Below are 9,762 nucleotides of genomic sequence, written 5' to 3'. Positions count from 1 at the left end.
GGCCGCCGCGCCGGCCGCGCTCTGCGCACAAAAGCCAAACGCACCCCACTCTCTCCATGTGATTCCTCTTCTTGCTTTGAGATCGGAGACGACTTTGCCTTGCCCGGGCTGTCCCGGGATCCCGGCTGGCCCCTGCGGCCCACGTCCCCCGCCTCCTCCCCGCGTCCGGAGGGGTGACCGGTCCTGACCATCTGAGACGCAGTGGAAATGTGGTTCTTTGCATCATGTACGTTTCTCATTGATTTTTGGTTGACGCCTATTTCCCCCCTTTCAGTAACCGTTCAGGGTGCTGTCTTGGCGGCTTGACACCAGCGAGCGAAAGTTTTAGCCTGGAAAAAAAAAAGAAAAGAAAAAAACGGGGTGAGGGAGGAAGAGGACAGGGAGAAGGTGGAAAGAAGGGAGGGGGGGTGTTTTTTGTTTTTCTTGCAACCACCGTTTTCTAGTTCCAAGTTTTAAATACATGGAAGGAAGTCCGGGAGAACCAAATGAAGGAGCAGGAGGAGAGGAAGAAACTTTTGTTTTTTCCTTTTTTTTTTTCTGCCAGGAGTAGCTGGAAATTATGATCGGGTTCCTTTTCTGCCAGCTTGGAAGGGCAACCCCGTGACTGATTGCGATTCCGAGGATGTCTATGCAAAGTTGGATTCTTGTTTCAGTGTATCCAATCTGAAGTATTGCACATCTGAACTGGGACTGTTAACACTGATGCCAATACAGTGTGGGGTGCCAGAAAGTGTCTGCTGATATTTGTGGGGGGAAAAAAATCTATTTTGTTTACCTACTGTATCTAAGGGGAGTCTGGGGAAAAACGGTAGTATTTTTTTTTATCAGCTGTGAAAAAAATGTTACAGATCTGCACATTTTGTGTGTGTACTATTGTGTGTGTGCGTGTGTGGTTTTTTTTGTGTGTGTTTTTTTAAGTTTAGCTTTTTATTCTTATTGGTTGGCAGTAACGGATTTTGATGAGTAGCTCTTTAAAATACAGTACAAAGACTTAACAAATGTGATTCAGGGCCCCCAGCACCCCTGTGTCTGCAGAGTGCCTTCAAAACTCAGCTGTTCCAGCCGGTGCCAACCTGTGAACTTCCCACCCTACCCCAGAATCTGCTATTTCCCCAAACCACTTCCCAGTTTCCTTTTAGTAATCATCCCCAAGGAGCCAGGACAATAGGGCCTGTTCTGTGAATTTCTTCTTTATTATTTCCAGCCTTTAAAATGTAATTTCCATGTCTTGCGATTTTTTTTTTACTTTTTTTTCCTTCATTTTGTTCAAATGTTCAGGTATTTAGCTCCCCTTTTATATTATTTTAAAATTTTTTTTTGGTTATCTGTTAATAGGGTCTTCCTTCAGAAGCAAAGAGCAAAATTTTACTGTTGTGATGTACCAAGAGAATTCTAACCAATTGTAATTTTTAATTCCAGACACACGTGTTTAATCATTGTCTCTTCATTTTAAGACTTTTAATACAAATGTCATTTTTAAAGAAACAAACCCAAAACTATTGTTTGTGTTTCTGTGTTTCGTATTCAGTGATTTAATACAGTAGCATGGCTAAGGTGAACAGGTGCAGGTGATTGGTGGTGCCTGATGTCCCCAAAGAGCTGGTGGTCAAATTTTGAAGACGGAAGTATTTCATTGGCAAGTTGAGCGACATCACTCCCAACTTCTTAAATATGGGGGAAATCACCATGGACTAGGAAGCCCTGGGGTATGGCCATATCATCTGACTACAAGATTACTGACTCTTCACCTGGCATGGAGCAGTTTACCTCACCTCGCAGTACGTAGGGAAGGGAGAAGCCAACTGCTAGTACTGCCTTAAATCTGGGAAAGTAACCATCTACCTGACCAGGCAGGGTTAGCATTTTCTCATTTGTTTAGTTTAAATTAGGTCACATATACACCAAGTCAAAAGGATGTTTGGGGAAGATGATTTCCATTCCGAAGTCATACCTACTAGCATTTCTGCAGTAATTTGTATAGGCTGTAGACAGCATTTCAACTCCTGAGGTTTTGATTTGGAAATAGATCTTTAGATTTACAAAGAAAGAAAACAGAAAAAACTAAGACAAAAACGCCTGGCTCTCATTACTCATCATGGGCCATTTTGACCTCATGAAATTTTCCTACTAACAGTAGGAGGCAGTGTGAGCTTTTTCTGTTTGATTTTCCCCAAGGGCCACTTTACTAATATAACCTCTTTAGAATAAAAGGTTTGTGGCTATATACCAAGAGCATTTGATATACCGTAAGTCTGTGAGTGTAGATGAAGTTTTCTCAAGGGTCTTTGGACAAAGGGATTTATTCTGTGGAGGAAGCCAAAACAAATTACAGGCCACAGGTTTCTTTAAACAGTATTACTAACATATCTTGCCTTAAAATGTGTCCTTTGCCCAGGAGACCTCCCAGTATTCCAGGATGGAGGAAGAATAGACATTTTACCTGTGGTGATCCTATGGCCATTTTTTTTCTCATTCTCGATCTCACTTAAGTTTACTATTAAAGTCAATTAGAAGGTACTAAATATATTCTAAGTAGAGAAATTAAGAGAAACTACTCAAATGTATGCCTTTGCAAAGATTCCTTCTTGTATTTGGGTAAATTGAGTTGCTTCAGTAGATCTAAAGTGTTGAAAATTCTGAAGACTTACCAAGTATTATGAAGGATATTTTTAAAATGGCATCTGTGGACTTTTTAGTTTTATGCTTTTCTTTAGTTTTGTATTTTGGAAGCCTTTTGACCTAAAATGGTGCCAAGTGTTTAACTTGAGAAATGTATATACTCCTGACAGGGAACACTTAAAAATGGAAAATTGGAAAAGAAATAGGTTGTTGGTGCATTAATCATCTCCACATAGGATTTAGTCACTTGCATGACTAAATTCTTAATAGGTCTAGGATGGCAGAGCAGAAGAACTTAATACGCTTTTGCTGAGTACTGTAAAATAAATGCTTTTTGGATTCTCAATGAAAACAATTCGCTGTGTATTTCTTAGAGCAGGAAAACAGTAGTTGAGTTTGGTAGCCTTCTCCATTATGTTCTTGACAAAATTGAGAGAAGTGAGGGACATTGTTTTTAAGCGTATGTCAGTTTATTTGGCTAGTGAGAACCTCTTAGTATTAGGGTGTGAAGAGATAAGAGCATTTGTTTCCTTGAAAAAGTTGGGCTGACTTGGGTGTTAAAAGGGAGGGAGGGAGGGAGGGAGGGTGGAGGGAGGAACAGTTTGCTATAAGGCAATCACCTGTCAAAACAGATACTGAGTGAGAAAGGAACCTTTATCTTGGGAGCAAAAGTTAACTTAAACTTGACCCCTGCTGTTTTTTTAACAGCTTTTCCTTTTGGTCCCTGGCTGTCAACCAGGCTTTATGTTATGTCAAAGGATTATTTTAGTACTCCTTTTGTAATAGCCTCAGAAAAGCTGAAGGTACCTTCCTAAGTCTTAACATTTTTATGTTTGGGAGTTACGGTTCTTAGGTAAAATAATTTCCATGTTAACTGTTGAAATAGACTTAATCACATTTCAGGAAAAGACATGTCTGGGTTAGAATTTACATGTTTGAGGCTTTATGCTCCCCGATTAGTTAACCTTTTCTGTAGGTGGGAATCCTAAAAGGCCTCATCTATTTGAACTGTCCAGGTAGTTTTGTAAATGTTTCCACTATCATCTGATTGCACCCCTTTAAAATACCCAGTATTTTTTATAGGTGGGATGGCAAAGTGAGAGAACACCATATGTAGCAGCTGGTCTTGAGAAATATATGCAAAATACCTGTACCTTAACTGTCATTAAAGAATGCATTTTTCACAACATCTGGAGTATGAAGGAAACATTTAATTTTGGAGATCACCACTCTTAGTTAAAATGACACCAAATATTTGTCACAGTGTCTACTTAATTGGGAAAAGTTTGCTACCAGGACTTTTGTCCTTGTGAAAAAATGTGTCAAATTTTTAAATGCTACTAATAGAGTGTGATATTCTTGATTATGTATTACTCAGGCTGCTAGGAGTAATTGAAAGCACTTAATTGAACATAGTGCTAGGTCTAGAAGATAGGTTTGAGCTAATAACAATAGGATTTTGGTAGTTTGAGAAGGCTTTAGGGTTCATCTCTAGTCCAGAGGTTCTCAAACTTGATCATGTATCAGAATTACCTGGAGGTGAAAACAGGTATTAGTTTCTTATTCGGTATGTCTGGATATGATCTCATGACTTTTTTTTTTTCTAATTAGTTTCCAGGTGATGGTAATGTTCCAGCACCCACATTTTGAGAACCAAGGATCTAGTCCAAACTTCAAATGAGTACTATTTGGACAGCCACCTAGTTATTTAGGGACATAGACTTAAGACTCCTGTCGTACATTTTAGAGTGCTGCCTACCACAGAAATAGACTATGTTGGTTGGAAATCTGTAGCTGAAGAGGACATAAACCTTTGACACTAAGCCTGGTAAATTGTTGCGTGTGAAATGGGATAAACACTTGGCAGGTAGAGTGACCATTTTTTGCATTTTGGAAATGGCTTTCGGTGTTAATTCAGCAGTTGACCAAAATGAGGAAAGTGATTAGAATAGGGCATGGCCTACATACTCGGAATCAACATTTCCTCCGCCTGCCCAATTTTTTAAAAAAAAGAATATCTTTGATAAAAGAGAATTCTTTTAAGTATTTATGTTTACTTCAAGATTAAAAGGGAAGAACTTAAACTCTTCCCAGTAAGGATTCTAAAAAAAAAATTATATCTAAGTATTTAAATCTTCAGCTCATGCACAGTTGTGTATCTGTATGTAAATGTGTGTGTGTGTAAATATATACACTGTTTCTTAGCCAGACTTTCCAGGAATTAGTTTAATGTCATAAAGTTCTCCATTGTGGAACAACGCATAATAGGAAACTGTGCCATACATCTTTTGGGATTGTGAGTGTTGATCTGTTTTATAAATTGGACAGCACAGCTATCTGTATTTTAACTTTGATATTAAACAGAAATCTTTGGGAAGATGTTTTTCTCAGATTAGCAGAGTAGAAAGTATGTGCTTTTTTTGTCCAGTTGACTAATCTTGCTATTTTTAAAATGAGCTATCTGGCAAAATTATGTGGGGCTAAGTTTATCAAAGGTCTGAAAATGTGTGGTTGGTTTATTTGTGGCAATTGTGCAAATGTAGCAAGAACATTTTTTTAAGTAGGAAAGAGAAAGATCACTGACATATTGAGAATACAGGTGACCCAAAAGGGCCTAAGATTATTCCTTCACTGTTAATATGGTTGCAGTGGAAACTGGTAAACAGAGCTTTAATTGAATCATTCATTATTCAACAAGCATTTATTGAGCATATACTATGGTGAAAAGACTAATGCTTAAATGGGAGGAAACCAAGCAAAAGAGAAACAACGCTAGCTTTTATCACCATAGGCTGTGAAAATAGCATATATTAACCAATAGAAGTATATGCAAAAGCAGAGCTACATATGCCATCTATACTAATAAAAGGGTAATATGCTAATTAGACCAGATAAACCAGACATCTTCCAGATGTCATTCCGGATGTCCTTCCTGACAAAGCCAGGGCCTGGGCAAAGCCACCCGGGGTCCCGGGTGCCTGCGGCCGGTCAGAGGGAGTGAAGCCCGGGTCCCGGTTGCCTGCCAGCGGCCAGAGGAGGGAAGCCTGGGTCCCAGGTGCCAGAGGAAAGCCAGTGCCAGCAGCCAGGGGAAGGAAGGCCTACTCTTACACGAATTTTCGTGCATCAGGCCTCTAGTCATTTATAATAAAGTAATCCATGAGTATGTCAAGCAAGCAATCTATTCATTGGAAATTGGAATTTTACTTTGAAAGATATGTGGATATTGCAAATAAAAATGGGTCGCATGAGGTTTAAGCAACTAATAGCTGTTTAGGTGCATGTAGAACTCTAATTTTGTGCATCATTTCCAACTTCTCTTGAGATTAGCAAAAAAATGAACATTTAAACATAGGAAATCAGGTTGCTTTCATATTTTCATGTGAAAAGGAAGAGGGTAAAATGGAGGAAAAGGCATGAAATTTATTCACTGTTTTTTGTTGTTTTATCAATGAGGAAACAAAAGGGGAAAGGACGACTAGGTTATATTCTTCAAGAAAGAAGCAGTCGCTGGCATATAGTCTTTTGGGGTTCTTAATGTAAAGAAGATTCAGGGTAGGGTATTTCTTTTGTAAAAGATAATCCTCTAAAAATGAGTGTGCCAAAGATTTAAGCTGACATTGTAAGTTTGCTAAGCTTATAGTTATTTTATACAAAAGTTTGTTTTCACGCCTTTAGTGCTTATTGAATGCAAGAAGGCAGCCAGCTCAGAGAAAGAGACATTGGGCAACTGCCGTAAGAGGTACCAGTAACAGTGATTATTATAAAACCATAGGAATTGAAGAGAGTTATAATGATAAGCCTGCAGTTTGCAGAACAATTTCTAGGGACTGTCTTGTGTAGATTCTCATGAATGTAACAACACACTTTTTAAATGTCAACAGTACAGGGTTTCAGAGATCTGAAAGCACTTCATTGTTTATTTTTTTAAAAATTTGCAGTTATGAGATGCAAATTTATTACTTATAGTTTTATAACTTCAGTAAAGGTCTTAATATCTGTGATCTGACTCATTATAAAAAGTTTTCAAAATCTGGTTTTGGTCATGAATGCAGAATATTTTAATGTTATTAAATATACATATTAACATTAATATTTTTAAATATTCTCTTTAAAGGCTAACATTGAATCATATCTCATTCAAGAAAAGAGCCTCTACAGAGATCTATTCTACCATAATTCTATAAGAATGTATATTTCAATAAAATATATTTTAAAAAATATATTTTAGATAGTTTTGAATTCAACATCATAAGTAGGTAAGAGAATTTCAGGTATATTTCTAAGTCTGATTTCAACATCATTCATCCTCTAGTAGGAAAAGGCTTGAGTTTGGAGTTCTTTACTCTGAGTTGGTTATCTTAGCTTTACATTGTCATACATACCCTGTTAACTTTTCTTTCTGTATATCATTCCATTCATCCACATTTGATTTATGCAAATATTTTTTTCTGTCACGAATGTAATCCATAGTAATTGGTAAAAATCCCCAAAAGTGTTTAATTAATGGTTATACAAATGTGTTCTCCATGTTACAGTGGAAAGAGAGAAGTATGTTTCATAGGGTTTGAGACACAGATGGGAATAGATCAAACCAGTAGGAGAAGATTGCTCACTAAGCATGTTACCTGTGGCTTTGGGCATTGCCTTTGCATTTCGTTTTTAAAACCTATAAAGGAAACTTTTACAAAACAAATTCAGTCGTATGAATATTCATTTAATATACTCAGAACTGCCTAAACATTTTTCCAGGCCATCTCTTGTGCTGAGGTCAAAATATGAGAAATCACAAATGCATTCTCTTTCTTTGAGAGAATTATACCTTGAAAGGCAGGGTCAACAACAAACAAAAACCTAGTCCAAGGAGCAAAGCCATTTTCCTGCATTTTTGTGCAAACCAGCTTTTATTTTGTCATTGGGGAAGCGTGCATAGTGGTAAGGGCAGTACATTATGTTCCTTAATCACTTTGGTAGTGCTCAACCCGTGGTCTTGGTACTGTTGTTGCTAAGGCAGGAGACTGAGGGAATCTGCTGCAGGCTGGTACACTTGTTCCTCAGCCCACACCCCACACTAGGGGATTTCCTCGTGTCCAGATTCATGATGCATGTGACTAAGTATCTACTGAGGTTGAGGACTGCTGGCCAAAGGTGAGGAAGCCTATTGGATGGGGTTCATTATGCTACTGTAGTCAGGGTTTCTCAGCCTCAGCGCTAGTCACATTTTGGGCTCAATCATTCTTTTTTGTGGAGGGTTGTCCTGTGTGTAGTAGCATCCCTGGCCTCTACCTACTCAATGCCAGTAGCACCCTCCCACACAGTGGTGATAATAAAAAATGACTGCGGATATTGATAAATAATGTCCTGGAGGACAAAATAGCCCCTGGTTGAGAACCACTGAACTTGACCTTGTAGAGATAGAGGGAGAAAGAAAACAGAGGAGAGAAGGGTTGAACCTAGAGTCAAGCAGGAGCAGTTAAGACCATCCTTACTCCAGCCCTAGCTGGTTTTCTCAGTGGATAGTGTCAGCCTGCAGACTGAGGGGTCCCAGGTTCGATTCCAGTCAAGTTCAAGGGCACATGCCCAGGTTGCGGGCTTACTCCCCAGTAGGGGGCATGCAGGAGGCAGCAGATCAATGATTCTCTCTCATCATTGATGTTTCTATCTCTCCCTCTCTCTAAAAGAAAAAGAAAAAAAAAAGATTTTCCTTACTCCAGGGCACTGCAAGGAATGCTTTTAAAAATATGTATAAGTGTTCTCTATTGTGCTTCAGACAATATCACTCTAATTAGCTCCTTAAATTCACACCTAAGAGAAAAACAATACTCCGGGATTGAGATTTATTGGGGTTTTTAGTTACCTGGAAAGAGAAGGAATGTGATTCTAGAACAGCGGTTCTTAACCTGTGGGTCGCGACCCCTTTGGGAGTCGAACAACCCTTTCACAGGGCTCGCCTAAGACGATTGGAAAACACATATATAATTACATATTGTTTTTGTGATTAATCACTATGCTTTAATTATGTTCAATTTGTAACAATGAAAATACATCCTGCATATCAGATATTTACATTACGATTCGTACCAGTAGCAAAATTACAGTTATGAAGTAGCAACGAAAATAATTTTATGGTGGGGGGGGTCAACACAACATGAGGAACTGTATTAAAGGGTCGCGGCATTAGGAAGGTTGAGAACCATTGTTCTAGAGGAAGCTGCAGTTGGTGAGTATCAGGGCTGATGACTAAGCCCAGGGACTTAGAAGTATAGGAGGAATCCGGAAAGGGAGGTTAAGGGAAGCAATGTTGCAGTTTTGTTTGGGGCCCCTTAAACCTCCACTAGGAGACATCTTGAAGGATTTCAGCTTTATTCAGTTTACCCCGCTTCACCTCACAATCTCTTTCCACTTAATCCAGGGCCCTATTCCACACATAGACTCCTCACTTAAGAGGTAGAATGTGTTTTATGTATCACATCCTTCTTCATTTTCACTTTTAAAAATCCCTTCCTCCTTCCCTCCCTTTTTTCACTTTACAATTCATCTCTCCCTCTTTCATTTTCTTGCTTCATTTTCTTAGCTGCCTTCAGGACTGAGCGTGTCCAGGGCAGACTCCTGCCACTTAACTGCACACACCTATCTGTGTCCAAACCCCTTGGACTGTCAAGAAGCGGGCAGCAAAGGGGTGGTGACTGCCGTGTAATAAAGAGCTTCTGGAATCTGGCCGTCTCTAGCCAGCACATGCACTGTGGCTGCCAACCCTTGAAATACAGCATTAAGTATCCTGTCAGCAAGTTCATTAATGTGGAATTAACTTAATGACCATGGCTGTTTAATTTACTCTGAACCAGACATGGTTGTTTTGGTTCTGAAGTTTTAAATGAAATAGATATTTTAATATTTGTGCAATATACCCCTAAAGACTTTAAGCAACCAGACACCCTACCTGGTGGGACAAATATAATTCTACATTAACAGGGTACACATTTGGAGTTCTAACATTCCTAGGAAGTAAGAGATATAACAGTTTTGTAATGAGCAGGAACAATCTCCAAGCCCATTCAAAGGTTCTACCCAGCTAGAAAAGCATAAGAAAGGTAGGCAATGAATGAAATAATTCTCTACAATAAAAAGTACTGTTTGGCCTGGCCG

General features: G+C 38.9%; 1 long non-coding RNA gene across 1 annotated transcript; it reads left to right on the top strand.

Moving 5' to 3' along the window:
* The first annotated feature begins 6 nt into the window (after positions 1-6).
* LOC107185109 lies at positions 7-7,312 on the top strand. Its single transcript, XR_001516026.1, has 2 exons — positions 7-1,778; positions 6,734-7,312. It is a non-coding gene; the product is annotated as an uncharacterized LOC107185109 (long non-coding RNA).
* Positions 7,313-9,762: the final 2,450 nt, after the last annotated feature.

Source organism: Myotis davidii, unplaced genomic scaffold (genome assembly GCF_000327345.1).
Source record: "Myotis davidii unplaced genomic scaffold, ASM32734v1 scaffold153, whole genome shotgun sequence".
Classification (NCBI taxonomy): Eukaryota; Metazoa; Chordata; class Mammalia; order Chiroptera; family Vespertilionidae; genus Myotis; species Myotis davidii.
This window is presented reverse-complemented; position numbering and strand designations above follow the sequence as displayed.